We start from the raw sequence: 16,139 nt of genomic DNA, 5'->3' as shown, positions 1-16,139 counted from the left end.
TGATGATGTGTACTAAAGCAGCAGGCATTTAAGAGCAAGGGATGTCAATTTCTGAGGTTTTTGTAAAGAATTGCAATTTATGATGTGTTCGGGTAAACAGTTGGATTGTATTTCTGAAATGCATGTTCCATCAGGTAAAATCATTGTGATTATAGGCTCTAGTACTTTCAGTAAGTTACGCACTAAGAGGTTGAAATTGTAAAACAAGTATGCTTATGCTTAACTGTTAATCCCTCTTTGTATCTTCACTGAGTAAACTACAAGAAGAGAGAAACTGCATTAAACAATAAAGGCATAAATGGCGTGTTATGTCATCTTGATAAACAATGACTGTTATACTGTTATCCCTCAAGAAGCAACTGTGACTGGCCTCTGTATTCTCTCTCAATGGAGAATGTGCCTGAGTGTAAAAAAAAAAAAAAATAAAAAGGAGGATTATTTAGAAGTTACTTTGTTCATGTGTCTCAGTGAAAGCAACGCTTTCTCTGCATCTTCTCACTTTGCTGCTTTTTCTTCATTTCCTCAACTCATTACAGAGAGCTAAACTCGTTATTTCAACCACACCTACTATCATGCAGAATATGAGTATGGAACAAATTGAAATAAACCCCACTTTAAGTGTTTTTGCAAGCGTTTGACAGTAGAAGATAATAAATTATATCTCCGATATTTCTGCTAATGCAATTTGTGGCATGTCAACGTCAAAGGATTCTTACAACAAACCAACAAATATTTGAATGAAAACAGTATACATAACTTATTTTTTTATATTAGAAACAACTGTCAAACAATTACTGTATGACTTCATGAATTAGTTGGTTGTTTTGAAATATTCCTGCTATGATAAAAAAAAAAGGGGGGGGGAAGGAAAAAAAAAAGCTCTATGGGCCTTTGAGCCTCAACATATTGCGTCAATCACAAGCATATGCAATGTATCTAAGCCATGAGGTAAAAATTTTCTTTGTAAATTATTTCATAAATAAATAAGTTGCCTGAAAAAAAAAAGTTTAGGAAAATATTTTTTGCCTTTATTAAAGTTCTCTACAGCTCTTTTGTGGTGAATATAAAGAGATTGATACTGACGTCTTCTTGATCTGCTTTATTTTAACTTGAAATGCAGAATGCATCAAGCAGGCATTTTTTATGAAGATATGGCAACAAACTTTTTCTGGGAGATACAGCATTTCATTAGAGTTGTCTGCTTGAAACTACGAAGACATATTTCATCCTTCTTGTCTTTGCTTAAGAACAGCTTTTGTGGTTTCATTTTTAAATGAATTGCACAGAGAAGCTTACGTCTTTAAAATATATCCCTCTAATATGGTTCTACAGGTGAAAAAAAGGTGTGTTTGTTATCAAAGTTTACATGTGTTGAAGCCATTGCTTCATTGTTATCCATCTCCTTCATGGTTTGTCACAGAGCGAATAAAATGTGAGAAAGCTGCAGTCTCATACAAACTGGCGAGGATTTAAGGTGTGGGGGGCATCATTTCCTGGTTTAAAATAAAGAGACATTAAGAAGTCTCACTAGAGCAGAGAAGCAAAGGGGAATAATCCTTGTTTAAATATTTTCCACTCAAGCTCTTCTTGTAGGATGCTTAGCCAAGTCATCAGACAAAATACCTGCTGAATTTAACCCTTCATATGAGAGACATCTGTCAAGTGAACAATGTGTAAGGGGTGGCATACACAGGAGCAATAATAAAATCCAAACTGCAGAGAAAATCACGTTTGAATTACTGGGAATGGGACAACAATACTTGCTTTTCAGAATTCTGCGTTCACCAAAATTTGTGAAAGTGGTTTGCTTCTCCGACTGTGATTGAGTCACGGCATTTGCAGTTTGAGAAAAAGTAAAGGTTTACAAAGTCAGGAAAGGTCCTCTGTGTGCCTGAGAGAGGTGCAACCAAACACGGCCCCGTTTTTAAAGTATCGAGGCAGACTTTGTAACAAACTTTAAATTCAGATATTACTTTCCTTTGCATTCCATATATAAACAACTTTCCTGCTCTGAACTCGTTTTCTGCTGATGGGTGTTAAGAGGGAGTTCCGCACACAGTCTCTCAGCTCTCCTCTCCCCGTCTTACTGCATGCCTCATCGTGCAACTGTATTTTTACCTTCCATTTCCAACGTGGTAAGTTCACCTCTTGTATGTGAATTCCTGCTTTCCTATTCATAAAGCACTTTATCAGACAATCCTACAATAGAACTTAAGGGACAAATGTGTTACTGGGTGATGTACATGAGCAATTACTTCAGAAATCTGCCAGTGGATTATACTGAACATACACGAGGAATGTTAAAGTTTGGAGAGAGGGCTGCAAACACCACATGTTTTACAGTAGGGTTTCATTTGCGTCAGCGTGTATCTCTGAAGATTTTAGGCTTTACATTTCACCATGTCTTTGAGAATAAAATCGTAAGGAAAAAGTTATGTCACTTCAAATACTTGGGAAGAAGCAGCTTCATCTCTTGCACTGCAATCATTTAACTCTTCCAGCTTCCCCCTTGAATAATGTGTTATTAGTTGCAAGCAACCAGAACACATCTACTTTAATGTGAAATCAGTTTAAAATGACTTGCGTGGGAAGAAAACCATGCCATATAAAGTCACCTAACTGCAGAAAAAATTGTGTCCAAATGCTCAACAAATGTTTACATAGTTTTTAACGCCTACTATATTTGGGATTTTAAAACCCTTTCACGGGAACCTTTTATGTACTGCTTCTCCTTAGAGAGCGTTTTCACATTAACGTACAGGCTCCTGGCAATTTGTAGCACGGGAGAAATCACAGTGTTTTCAATTGAAAAAGCAAAGCACAAGTAACAAAAAGTTGTAAGGGTTTTCTCCCAGAAGCTTGGGACTGTTTTTCGATTGGTACCAAAGTGCAGGCAGTAACAGGCAAATTTCATCCCTAAACCTGGGAAATGCCTATCTGCCTCAGCACTCAGAGATAAACTGGGCGGGGGGGCAGAAGGGATGAGGGATGACACCGAATCTGCGTTTCTCCAAGCCATCCCCATGCCCTGTGCAGGGCTCCGGTCTCCCGCGGGAGACAGCTACTGTCGCGCGTGGGTCGCTCCTTTTATTCCCCCCCATCTTTTTTTCATCTCGCAGTACAGCAGTGGGTCCAAAAGACGGCAGAAGAACCTCCTGCGGGCCATGCTCGGGCTGCGGCTGTGGCCTGCGGGCTATGCCTGCACCAACTTAGACCAAGTCTCCTCGGCCGCGGGGCAACGCGCCCCCTCTGCGGCCTCTACTTGCCGGGCTCGGGCCGCGCGCACCCGTGTCCGTGGCCTGGCGGCGGAGGCCGCGTCGCGTCGCGGCGGGCGGAGGCGGGCGGCGGGGGGCGGCGCGGGCCGCGCGGCGGGGCCGCCTGCACTGTCTCTTTAAGGGCGCTCCGTCTGGGGTGGCGCTTTACTCCGCGAAGGCTCCTTTGATATTAATAGTGTTGGTGTCTTGAAACTGACGTAATGCGGGGAGACGGAGGTCCTGACAAGCGATAACAGTCCTGATAACGCGCCGGCCGCCCCGCGCTCCCAGGCCGCCGCCTCGCCGCCGGCGGGGCCGCCGCGCCGTGCCCCGGCCCGCGCCCCCCGCCCCCGCCGCGCCCCCGCCCCCGCCCCACACCGCCCGCCGGCGGCCGGCGGGCCCGTCGCCCCCTCCCCGCCGAGCGGGGCCGAGGGGGGAGGCAGCGGCGCCGCGGCCCCCCGCCCCCCCCCGCCTCCCCGGCCACCGCCACATAATCCGCGGCCAACTCTGCCGGCAGCAGGAGACGGTTCATGGCTCACGCCGCGGCTCCACCATCTTCCAGGCTGCCGGGGCTGTTGCTGACGGTTAATCAACAGGTAAGGCGCGGGGGGGCGCGGGCGGGGGCGGCCCGGCGGCAGGGAGGGCGCTGGGGCCGGCGGGCCGGGAGGGGGCGGCGCGGCGGGGGGGGCTCGGGGGGGGGGGGGGGGGGGCGCGCTGCGCGGGGCGGGGGCACGGCGCTCGCGGCGGCACGGCGTGTGCCCGGGGGGGAGTGCGCCGCGGTGCACCCCCCCTCCCCAAAAACACACATTCCCCCGAAAAAAAAACAACAACAAACAACAAAAACGAGGGGTGGGCACATCACAGGGAGTGGGGGGCTGCTCCGATTTCACAGGCTTTCTTGTTTTGGTGCATCCCCCCCGCGCCCCCTTTCCCCACGCCGGTGGGTCAAAGCCATGTGTGATGGCTGGGAATTGGCGACTTCAAAACCGCGGTAGCTCCGCTGGAGTCGGGAGGGTCAAGTTCAGCGGCGGCGGGCAGGGGGAGCAGCCCCCTGGCCCGGAGGCGGGGAGGGGAACCGCGGCGGCGGGCTGGTGCAGCTCAGCCCTCCCATCCGCGTCTCTCCGCGCCTTATCTCCGCGTCCGCCGATTCCCCGGCACCGGGGCGCTCCGGGAGGAGGGGTAGGGAGACGCGGGGGGTGGAAGTAGAAGACGAGCAAAGAGGGTTTGCATCCGATGAGCTGCAGTCGCACAGTCGTGCTGCTCCTGGCGCTGCTGGAAGTTTTAATGGGGATCATGACAAGCGGGGCACTGAGACACCATCATGAAGAGTAGTAAGTTTGGGGAAAAGTTTGGGTGGTGTGTTTTGGGTTTTTTAATTTTTTTTTTTTCTTTTTTCCTCCTTGCCCGGGGACACACCAGGAGAGGCCGGGTGAGGAGCTTGTGTTGCGCCGGGAGGGGAGCTCGGGGTTCCTCCCGGTCACATCGGGGCAAAAAGGACGTGGTGCTGGTGATTTTCTTTTAGAATTTCTTTTACCTTTTAAAAAAAAAAATCTTTTTGATTTTTTTTTTTCCTTTTTAAATCAGAGCGCAGAGACGTAAAACTTTTCCCTCTTAAAGGCGAAACTGTGCGCTCAGAATTGCATCCGCACTCTCGGATCTCCCCTGTCTGCCACAATTTTAAGGAGCGTCTCACATTTTTACCCCCTTCCCTCGACTTCGGGGCTGTTGGTGGGGGGGGCTACTCCCCGCTGGAGTTTTCCTCGTGTTTGCTTTTCAGAAGGGAGGAAAGAAGGGAGGCGAGGCCGGGGATGGAGGGGCAGCGCGGGGGGCAGCCGGGGTGAGCGGCCGTGGGGCCAGGCAGGGTCGGGGGCGGGCAGGGTCGGGCCCTAGGTGCTGCCCGCCGCAGCGCTGCGCTGGGACGCGAGCGGCGCCCCAAGAGGGCTTGACATTTAGGGGGCTTTGTTTATCTGCCTCCCTGCTGCAAATCAAGGCGCTCAGACATCCCGGCACTCCTACGCGGTTTCTAGTGGGGCCCGCTACCTTCCTTTATATTGTATCTTTTTTTCACGATCTGTTGCGTATTCTGTCTGCAAAGGGCAAACTTCTTAAGTGCACTGACTGAACTGTGGGACGAAGTGATGAGTTGGAGAGACGCCTTTCCTCCATCACTCTTTCCTCTGCCAGTGCGAGTACCTTGTCTGGCAGGACTTGGGCCAAGGGCACCTCAGCACACTCGGGGAACCAAGACGATAAATCCCTTTCGAGGGAAAAATATTTTCTAGTAAAAAGAGTGTAAGCTCTTATGCGGACCATGCTGCCTTCGCTGCTTTTACAGCGTGCAGCACATTTTGATTGTTGATGGAAGCAAACAATAATACTCTTCAGGTTTTATTTGGTCGAGTTCAGTAAGACGTTCAAGGAGCTATCAAACTTCTTTACCGTTCAGGCAGTCTTCTTCAGCTTCACAACTGAATCCTATGGATGATAGTGGCATCATGTTACTTTCCTGTTGGTTTTAGGAAAAGTTGAACATGTAGAGAAGACTGCCAGACTTAGAAATGCAAGGGGCAGCAAAGGAAAGTGGTGGTGAGAGCCAGTTCCTGACGTGGACAAAATGAGAATAAAAGTTACAGTAGTCTTCTGAACTGCAGTTTGTGTGCCTTGTGTTCACAATACGCGTGTTGGGTTAGACAGCTCTCAGATATTCCATCAGAGTGACGTTTTAGAAAAAGCCCTCCAAAAGAGTGAGAAATTATATATTATTTTTAAGTACTCTGGGTCTGTGAGTAAATACAGGGTTTGTTTGAGAACATCAACTGTTTCCTGTAAATTGTGATGCTGACAAGACTGTCTGGAAATGATATCAACACTTTGAAAGATTTTTTTTTTTTAGGTCTTTTTTAACCACTGAATGAAAGTCTGTTAGTAACATGGTAAAACCCAACAAGTGGAACCTTTGTCTATGTAGGGGGGGAGTCTTTTTTCTTTTTTCCTCTTCAAACCTGTTTGAGGTTTGCCACATAGAATCAGTAATGCTGGAGTTCAGCTGTGCATCAGTACCTGTATTCGAGTTAAGCCTCAGACTATTTGTGACAATAGAAGTCTGTTTCACCTTTTTAAAAACAAAAGAGACTAGATATGAGTGGCCAGTTCCTCATCTGCCTTGTTCTGTCTGATTATCGTGATTATTTTTTTTTGCTTGTTACATATAGTAACTGTTCTGGCTTTGAAATGTTGCACATACATAGTCACAACAAAGTAAGTAAGGGGCAAAGTTGCATCAGCTTTTAAGTTTGCATGTTTTGCCTATGGTTCTTAAGAACAAACTCTAAACAACACTGGGCAATCTTTGTCTGTGAGCGTATGACTTTATTTATTTTCTTCTTTATTTCATAGTGCTGTTAATAAAGGAAAAAAAAGTAAATGACAAATTCAGAGATCTGAGACTTCTTTGGGCATCATACATGATGTAGTGACATTGTCCTCTTATCTTTTAAATTAATTTTCAGCACAATTTATCCGGTAGCTTTGTGGGTCACCTCATGTTTCTATTGACGACTGAGTAAATTCAGTATTATTTTATGACTCTAGCAAGATTATTTTTCTATCATGTATATTGTTTGTAGCAAACTTTTATAATGCATACTATTGATCACTCATGCTCTGGCTGGATGTAAAGAATATTTCTGTTCACATATCTTGATTATGCATTAATAACAGCATAGTGCTGGTTCCTGTGTGAATGTCTGTGAGATGCAGTGGCTTTGCTGTTAAATGTCTGTATTTCGGTCATACTATATTTTAATGCTAGTTGACACATAGGGTTTTACATTTTCAAAGCACTGTGCAAGCAGTGACTAATTACTTTCTGTTCATGTGAATTGCCTATTTTAGCACTTATCAGGCAGTTGCTTTGAAACAGAATTATTTTACATTACAGTGCAAAAGAGTTAAAAAATTAGCAAAGATATTTAGGAAAACCCCAAAATCTTAATTACAAACAGGCAAGTTTGGGTATGTATTTAAATTTTTCTTTTTATGTGGAACTTTACCTCTGAGGTTGGAGGGGGGAGCATATGTGTATGAGTATATATGTCTCTTGCAAACTCTTGACAATAATTTAATGTAATGATATTCTTAATAGAAACATTCTCAGATCTTAACTGCAGCCACACTGGCAGTATCACTTTAATAAAGGTTTGTGGGTAACACCAAATATAACATTGTGAGAAAGTTTATGACTAAATATTTTTGAACATGACAGGTTGGGAATCTGACAACCCTTTTTGTTAGGCAGAAGCAAAGTGGAAATAAATTACGTTTTTAATACAGTTTCAGTTAAAACAAACTGCCACCTGGTAGTAAAAGTATTGGCCTTGAAGAGAAATATATTCTGATTAAGGTATTCTAACTGGTCTGTAAAATGAAGCCATTCATTCAGTAAACTGACAGCTTTCCAGTTGGTGTTTGCCCTTGCTTAATTTAGTTTCCTCAGCACAACTAGTGAGGTAGTCTGGGTCTGTTTTTGGCAGTCCTGGACGACTGTAAACGCAGGCATTTTTGTCCCAAATGCTACAACTCATGAGTTAAAAAGCAACTGGCTAAAAAGAATAGCAGGCAGGTATGAGGCAAAAAAAAAAAAGTTTCTTTTTTTGTTCTAAAACTTTTTAAAGTTCTTACTTAGTAAGAAAACAATTGTATCTTCAAATATTGATGATTAATACTACAACCAGCATAGTCTGCAGCCATCTATTGTATAAATACGATTGCCTGTTGACCTTTGGATACATTAATTACAGCATATCTGGTCTAGGTTCTACTATTTTTGTCTGTCCAGAAGATAAATAAAAGTGCCCTTTCCAGTCCTCCTGGAAAAGAACTTTTTTTTTCTCGGTTCTGTCATGAATTAAGGAGCTCTTTTTCCTACCTTGTGCCAATGAAGTTTTCTTCTGACTTTAAAAAGATAAGCCTGCATACAAAGAGACCAAAGACAATATTTTATTACTTTTAAGACTATTTTTGGTTCCTTTCTATGATATGTGTAAACTTTCTGGGCTATGTTTAGGTTAGGGTTTTTTTTTATGATTGTGCATTTGCTAATGAAAAGAAAAATGCATAATGAGTTACAGTAGATGATGTGAAGGATTAAAGTGCAATTACACCATTAAATAGTCAATGTTTACAAGGGCAAGACATGCACCTATATTTTTCAGATTATGCTTATTATTCACCTCTTGATGTTGTTTTGCACCCAATCAATAAAGGGCCTTCTAGAACGCAGCTCTTTAGCTAGTTGTATACATGCCCAGTACATAAGCTGCTGGGGCAGAGGAGCACGGCGGGGAGAGAAGTGGTGGCAGATTATTCTGACTTCTTGTCAATGCAGACCAAGGCTCAAACGAGGCATGGAGCACTAGGAGAGTAACTCCCAGGGTCTCTATTTAAAAGTCCCCGGTGGACATTTTGTCACACCTCAAATGCGTTGCACAACTGAACACCATTCCACTTGATGTGTCGTCTGGAGTCAGAGGGGTTTAGAAGACTGTGATTTAGGTGAACTGGCAGAGCTGTGTGTAAGAAACATTGTTTAATAGTCGTGTATGTTTTATTCATACTCTGTGCTATCAGTTTCTTGTTTTCTAGTACTTTTAAAGTGGTTCTTTAAAATTTAATAGTAACATCACCAACAGTGGAAAATACAACTAAAATTTAATAGAAATTGATAATCTTTCCATCAGTGATTTTTTTTTTTCTTTTCCCCCTCCTCCCACCCTCCCTTATTTTTTTATTATGGTCCTGCTGCATTAACTCAGGAATCATACTCCTGCATATCTCTGTAGATGGATTCAGAAAAGCTATAGAGAGAAAATTGTACATTGTATTGCGTAGCTGCCACAAGTGGCGTTTCCGTAAGACACTGCTGCGGAACCCAGTTGGTTCCATCCTGTAAAGTTTTGTGGAACTTTTCCATGCTTGTAGGGGTTGCATGCAAGTTCAGCAGCTGCAATAGGACATCTTCTGTCTTGGAAATGAATTTTTTTTAAATTGCAAGGTTTAGTCCTACTAGTCCTTTTTACTGTCTTAGCTGCAGTTCACGCATGTCTTAATTTCTCCTAAGTCTGCTTTCTTTCAAGGCTCAGCCTGACTTACTAATTTCTTTTTTTTTCACCTTAAATTTATTTTAAAATATTTAATTTTTAAAAACGTTACTATCCCTTTAAAAACCTGTAATAAATGCTTTACAAGTGGCTAGACACCTTCCCTGGTGGTTTAATTTATACAAGCAGGAAACTTTCTCTCCTTCTTTCTCTCTCTCTTTCTTGTTTTCTTTAAACCAACTGACGTAATGCCAAACTTTGCTTTAAAAGAACAGACAGAAGTAATTGGTAGCTTTTAACTTTTAATAATGTTCTGGATTGGTTTTAGTGGCCAAACTGCCATTTTTTTAAAATTCAAGTAAAAACGGGCTTGTGGCCTGAGGAAGAAAGGCCCTGTTGATGCAGTTATTTTTATTCTTGTTTTTCAATCTGTTATTAAAAATCTTTCCTGCTGAGCTCTGCTGGATTTCTCCAATTGCTCTTTGTGATGGCTGGTGCATTTCAGGTTACGGTAACTTAAACTGTTTTCTGATTTTTATTTATTTATTTTTCCCATGGGCATTTTTAGATGATTTTTTTGTTGTTGTTTGTTTGGGTTTTTTTTCCCCTCTCTTTTTTTTTTGGTTTGATTCCCACCCACTCTTTCTCTCTTACCCGGTATCCAAAGCTTTCCTTTGGATAAACGAATTTCATTTGATTCAGAAGGCAGTAATATGTTAGACATACCTTTGATGAAAGTAGAATGAATGTTATTTTCCTAGCATGAGAAAGTTTTACACCTGTTAGTGGCATTGATTAGCAAGTTACTCACTGCCCATTGCAGACAACAGGGGCGATGCTGTCTTGCAGAGTGGCCACTTTCTATGCGCTCTCCGCTCTGTATCTTAAAGCCAAACCAGATCTGTATGTGTTTGTGTTAAGCTGATACTAGAAACAAGAAACCCCTTCAAAAGGATTTTTAAAAATGTAACTATACTTAAGAAAATCCAGGGTGCTCTCTATTCTTTCCTAATTTCTTTATTTTGTTCAGAGTTTTCTGGCTTATCTCCTCAAGTTCTCTTTAATTCTGCTGGGATTTTGAACACAAGCAAACTTTCTACGGTAAAAGATGGAGTTGGGCAATAGACTTTCTTGACGAAGTTGACGTCAGGACGACTTCATAAGTTGGCAAGTAGGGAAATTGTTCAAAGACCAAGTTGGCTTGTGCCAGTTTTCCCTTCCTTTAGGGGAGACACTCCACCCAGTAGGAGGTGACCCCACCCAATGTGGAGAGCTATAATTCAGTGGCAACACTTTAAATGTCAATCCTCCCTAGGGTTTAAACCCCAGACTTGTCTTGCCTCAATCTTTATATTTAATCTGACATTCAATCTGTTGAAGTAACATCTCATCTTCATAAGCACTTTTTGGGCCTGATCCTGCAATTCTTATTCTTGAAAACTACTCATTGACGTCAGGGAGACTTTGAATTCAATAAGGGCTGCAGGATTGGCCTCTGCAGAGCTGTGTCTGTGTCTGAACTGTGTGTGTAAGATTGTGTCTGCTTGATGAATATTGTATAATGCACATTTATAAAGATGAAATTGTAGAATATTTCCTTTGTAGTCTTAAAAATCTGAAGAAGTCCTGGAGCCATAATGCTGTAAAACAAATTTTCCTCAATAAGTGATGTGTACTTTATTTAGCATTTTCTCAGATTAAAATACGAATTTAAAAAGCTTCATCTCCAAAGAACTAAGCATTTCTGCCATTTCTCTATATCATGCTGTAGATGTATTTTTAAATGATGCTTTTGGCAGTATTTTCATCTCTAATGGAAAGCGAACATCACAGCCTACAGCGTAGTGTCCGCAATAACCATTGGGGTACTTGGGTAATACTGAAAACTCTCAAGGAAAAAAAAATTGTTTTGGGGTACATCTTAAAGTCAATATTTAACTTTTATAGGTGTGCTTTACTTCGCTGTATCTTCTGTTCTCAGCTGTCTTTTTGCAGCTCACCCATTCTGTATATATGTATTAGTGAGGCTGACAGTGCAGGAGGGAATGTATAATTTGATATTGTAAAAATGTTTCAGAAAAAGCACTGGTCTCTGCCTTTTGAAGGAATGCCAGCATTTTTAGCTTACTAATATGTCTGCAAAAAAAAAAAGTCTGTAAAAGATTATATTAAAAAGTCATCGATGTGCTTATGTTTCTCAGCAAGATTTACTTAAACAATATGCTTCAGTTTTGCCTCAAACCATTTCAAGCCACCTCTGATCCAAGAATGTACCAGTTCTTGGTTCCTGGAAGATTAAGCATGACAGTTTCTATTATATAATGAACAGCAGTATTGTTTGAACAAAGGTAACATATTTTGATTTGTGTACTTCTTTTTTGGCAGCTGGCACTAGTGTAGGTCTAAAAATGAGTGGTGATCTAACAGTGTAAATATCTGAATGTTCTTGAAGTGCACAGTATAGATGTAATGTGTTTAAATCATTGAATCTATCTACCTATATTATATAGAATGTGTACGTATGTGTATATACAAAGCCGTAAATGGTGTGTTCTGCTATCTATAGCCTTCAAATGTGTATCCTTTGGGTATTCCTGACCTACTTTGCAAAGTCTGCAAGTCAGAAATACATACTGAAACTTAAAAAAATTAAACATACAGCTTGGTGGTTCACCCATAAAAAAAGAAAAGGAGAAAAAAAAAAAAGCATGGGGGATTTTTGCTAGTAGTTAATTAAAGAAAAAAAAATAGCATACTCTGCCTAGGCAGATACTTTGCAGACTGCTTTTGGGTATCCCAGTGACTTTACTGGAGTTATTTTAAAACCTAAATTCTCAACTGAGCTAAAAACCAAAAAAGTTTCAAGTAGATACTGAAATATTTCCTAAAATTCATGTATGCACATATTTCATTTTAATGTTTAATGGAAGTCAAATGGGTTAGGATAAAGCAATTTTCTTTGGGAATAGAAGGTTTTCAATATCTCTGCAGTATGATTCTTCTAACTTTCTTTCATGCTGCTCTTCAAGCAAATGCTGTGAGTTATGTGGAATATCACTTAAAACTTACTATGTAGATGAAATGTTGCTTCATGAATTCGGTTAATGAAAGAAAGATACCTCCAAGTTCAACTTCCTAATCGAAATGTAGTTTACTTTTCTATTTAGTATTCTCTTAAGTGTATTAAATGTACTCATCAGTTGTTTTCCAGCTGCAGTTGAAGTATAAACCTAAAATGCTCATCATTGCCGAACTTTATTCCCCTGCACGCAAAGATACAGACACATACGCGCACACACATGATTAATAAAGTAAACCTTGCCCCAAATACCTGAGGCAAACACTTGTGAAAATAGATTAGCCTTACCGTGTGCCTTGCAGGTAAACAGTATCTGACTCTGTTGGAGAAATGGGAGAGGAGAGCTCAACAGTGGAGGCTGCCTGCCCACACTGTCCTGGCACTCAGCTCTGGATGCTCAGGTCTGGGGGTTGTCAGTAAATGTCCCACACGTCATTTCAGCTGTCACAGTGGTAGGAATGAACGAACAGTAACTCAGGTCTCCTTTTTACTGTCTACACTATTTTCTTTCTCGGTCTTGCTCGAGACATCCAAAATTTAATTAGTCTTCCACATTCTTTAGATCTGGAGTTTTCTTTAGAACTAAACTCCTATTTGCATTTTCTGTCTATTACCATATATATATATATATATATATATAAAATTGATTAAATCCTGTAACAGTTGTTTGAGCATATTGTAGGAATGTAAATAATTTTGTGGCATTGATCTCATATTTCCAGTCTTATGAGGGGCAAGATCAGAAGTTATCAACAGAGTCTATGAGTCATTCAGTTACAATAAATCTTCTAACAAATACCCACCCTTTGCATACCCAGAGGTACTCTCAAAGGCTGTTGAAATTCTGCACACACCTATATCTTATGTGTAAGACAGTAAACATGAATAGTAGCCGTATCTTCAGCTATCATCAGAGATAGTACATTAGGCTACAGGAGCAGCAATCAGAGTAGTCCATGGACAAGTTTTATTGCTTTGATTGCTGCTGGCAGTGTGGTCCTCAAGGTTGTCTTCTCTCTGGAAAAAGTCCCAAGGAATTGTTAATAGAAAAGAAATACGGGTTATGGTTTTGACTCCAGCTCTGCCACGGTTCAGGATACAAAGCATTAAACACTTCATATACATCAGGTCAGAAGTGATTGTGCATAATCCACTTTTATCAGAGTATGACTCTGTCATGTGCAAGGTGTGCTCTGCTTGTTGACTCTGTTATTCTGCCCCTCTGTTTCTTGTTCGCACATACTGGTCTCTCTTTGGCTCCTATATGCATGTACATACATTTGAAACATACATGGAAGTGGAAGTCCATCTGTGTTGCATAATTTTTTTACAAAAACACCAGTGTTTGTATTGTTCTTTCTGAGCCCTTAATGAGTTTAAAGAATTTAATGTGACTTAATGAGGGTTCTTATTCTATTTCTGACACAGAGACTAATGAGGGAAAAGCAGAACAAATTGAAAACCAACTTTTACTTGTGGTTAGTTTCATGATGTCATCAAATGCAGGATATTACAACTCCTGGAAAAGTTTACAAATCTAGGCAAGAATCCATTTTGCATCACTGCCCTTCAGTTGTTTATGACATTAAGTGTGCTAGTGAGAAAACAAAGTTTCACATAACTTGATATTTTCCTTCTTATTAAACATTTGGGCTGGTTTGATTTTTGTGAAAGCAGATCTATCCTGCCTTGCCTGGCAACCTGGCAGAAACTTAGATATGACTAAAGACTAATTAAACCCATATGATTATGGCCCTGATTTCCCCCTGTACTTTCAAGGGACAAAGCTTCTGTGTCATCTAAAGTCTGATCTTCCTCAGGAGACTCTCTAGTTACGTTGCAGCTTACTCAGAGGGAACTGTGGTTTTGGGGGATCTGTGTTACCAGTTTGCTAGTTTGAAGAAGTTTCCCCAGACTCAGGACACTGTAATGACAGTTTGTGAGACTTCATCTTGCATTTTTGTTGCACCACTCAGGATGGTCAAGCAACTGTGTAAAGCTGCCGTGCAGTAGGACCATGGTTTGGTCTCTTCACCTTTAAAATTGAATCTTTTGGTTTTAAATTAATTCACTTCCCAAAGGGGAATGAAAAATGTTGGTTTAGGTAGTGCACCTGCTTCTGAGTGCTGCTGATATTCGCTGGCTTCATAGCCATGCTTTCCTGTGTTCCTCATCAACTAGTCTCTGAAAGGCTCATGGAATGGCAGTGGAATGGTTGCAGCACCAATGTTACTGCTGTGTCCATGTAAGCAGGATGCAGTGCCCTCAAAAATTGTATGCCATGCCATAGGCATCAGGATAGCTCTGACAGGCTAAGGGTAGTGTGGCTTTTCATCATCCACAAAGTGTGCTTTTGATGACACCAAACTCCCCAAAATTGCAACACATTAAATAAAATGCTTTTCTAGACCATCTGGTTTATTATTTATTTATTTTCCTGGCAACTGTTGGTATTTTTAACCACATATCAGATGAACGGCAGGGTGGTGTGATTTCTTAGGTTGATGTAAAGCTTGGCTCTTCTGTGATTGCTCAGCATATCATGTCCGTATTGCGATGGATTTGATCGCTTTGCGTTTAATTTGTTTTACACTTAGTTGTTTGTTTCGTGTTGACTGCAGTATGAGACAGTTGACATTAATAGCATTTTTAAACCTACCTTCTTCAGCATCATCATGCAAACGGAAAAAGACAAAGTAGCTTGGTTGGTTTTTATGTATATGTATGCATGTTTATGGTTCACTTTTTTACTTAATGAAGGTTTTCATAGTTTGCTAGTTTGGCAAACAGGAGAAGCTTCTGAAAATGTTTCTCACAGATGGCAGGTCTGAGTGGATAGCTTTTAGGTAGACAGTTTTGTCTGAAAAAGAGTTTTCTGGACTTCTAAAACTATCGGAAAGTGAGATCTATTAGACCTTAAATATCTAATGGTGCAATTTTTTTTTGGTGTTCACGGCAATCTCAGCTTAATTTTCCATAGAGATTTGCTGTGGTACTGCATTATCTAAGGAACATTTAAAATGGGTTTCCCTAGCTCTTTTTTTTCCCTTCAGTTCCTCACTTTTTATTTGTGCGTATGAAATTTTTTACTTAAAAGGACGACCTGGCAGCTCTGCCGAACTTTCCATTGCATTTTACCTTGATGGGACAAAATTAAGAATCTGAAAAGTTGGTATTTTTAAAGCTTTTTCCCCTTCAACAGTGGAGTGTGACACTGACTAGATGTCAATGGGAAGGAGTTTAAAAAACAGTCACAGGAGAAAGAAAAGGCAGCTGTGGAATTTATTTTACTAGGTGAAAGGACACTTACGGTTAAGCAAGCTTTACCTTCTTGGGTTCTCTGAATTTATTACCCAAAATACATATGTCTGAATAGAAAAAAGAACTAGGGTATTGTAAAATCCACTGTGACACAAAGTGCTTTTACTGCATATGAATGCAATTTATTTATTTTTTTCTCTCCAGCAAACTTCCTTTCTCTTGTCAGAAAGAATTTCAGACAAGACCTCACCAGGGTAATGCTGCCATAAACCTTGCACTCCTCAGCTGTAGCTCCATGCAGCGCAATGTGGTCTATGGTTGTTTTCACCGAGCTACTGTGCTGCTTTCACTCAGGAGTGGGACTGCGTTGTCCTGTTTTGCAGAAAAAGTATGCATTCTTATAAAATGAATTATACAAAAGAAGGGCAAGGAGAGTAGAGAGAGTGC

General features: G+C 41.3%; 1 protein-coding gene across 4 annotated transcripts in view; it reads left to right on the top strand.

Annotated features, from left to right (window-relative positions):
- Window positions 1–3,754: 3,754 nt before the first annotated feature.
- TRPS1 (transcriptional repressor GATA binding 1) overlaps window positions 3,755–16,139 on the top strand; it is a 224,904-nt gene continuing 212,519 nt past the window's right edge. For 3 of the 4 annotated variants that reach the window (XM_064154176.1, XM_064154177.1, XM_064154173.1), the window contains exon 1: window positions 3,755–3,850. The gene's annotated coding sequence lies outside the window, so the exon portion shown is untranslated. Of the gene's footprint in view, window positions 3,851–4,519; window positions 4,586–16,139 lie in introns of those variants that run through there. The other variant, XM_064154174.1, reaches the window with a different exon arrangement.

This window comes from Pogoniulus pusillus, chromosome 14 (genome assembly GCF_015220805.1).
Source record: "Pogoniulus pusillus isolate bPogPus1 chromosome 14, bPogPus1.pri, whole genome shotgun sequence".
NCBI lineage: Eukaryota > Metazoa > Chordata > Aves > Piciformes > Lybiidae > Pogoniulus > Pogoniulus pusillus.
The sequence above is the reverse complement of the archived record's forward strand: the minus strand, read 5'-3'. Positions and strand labels throughout refer to the sequence as shown.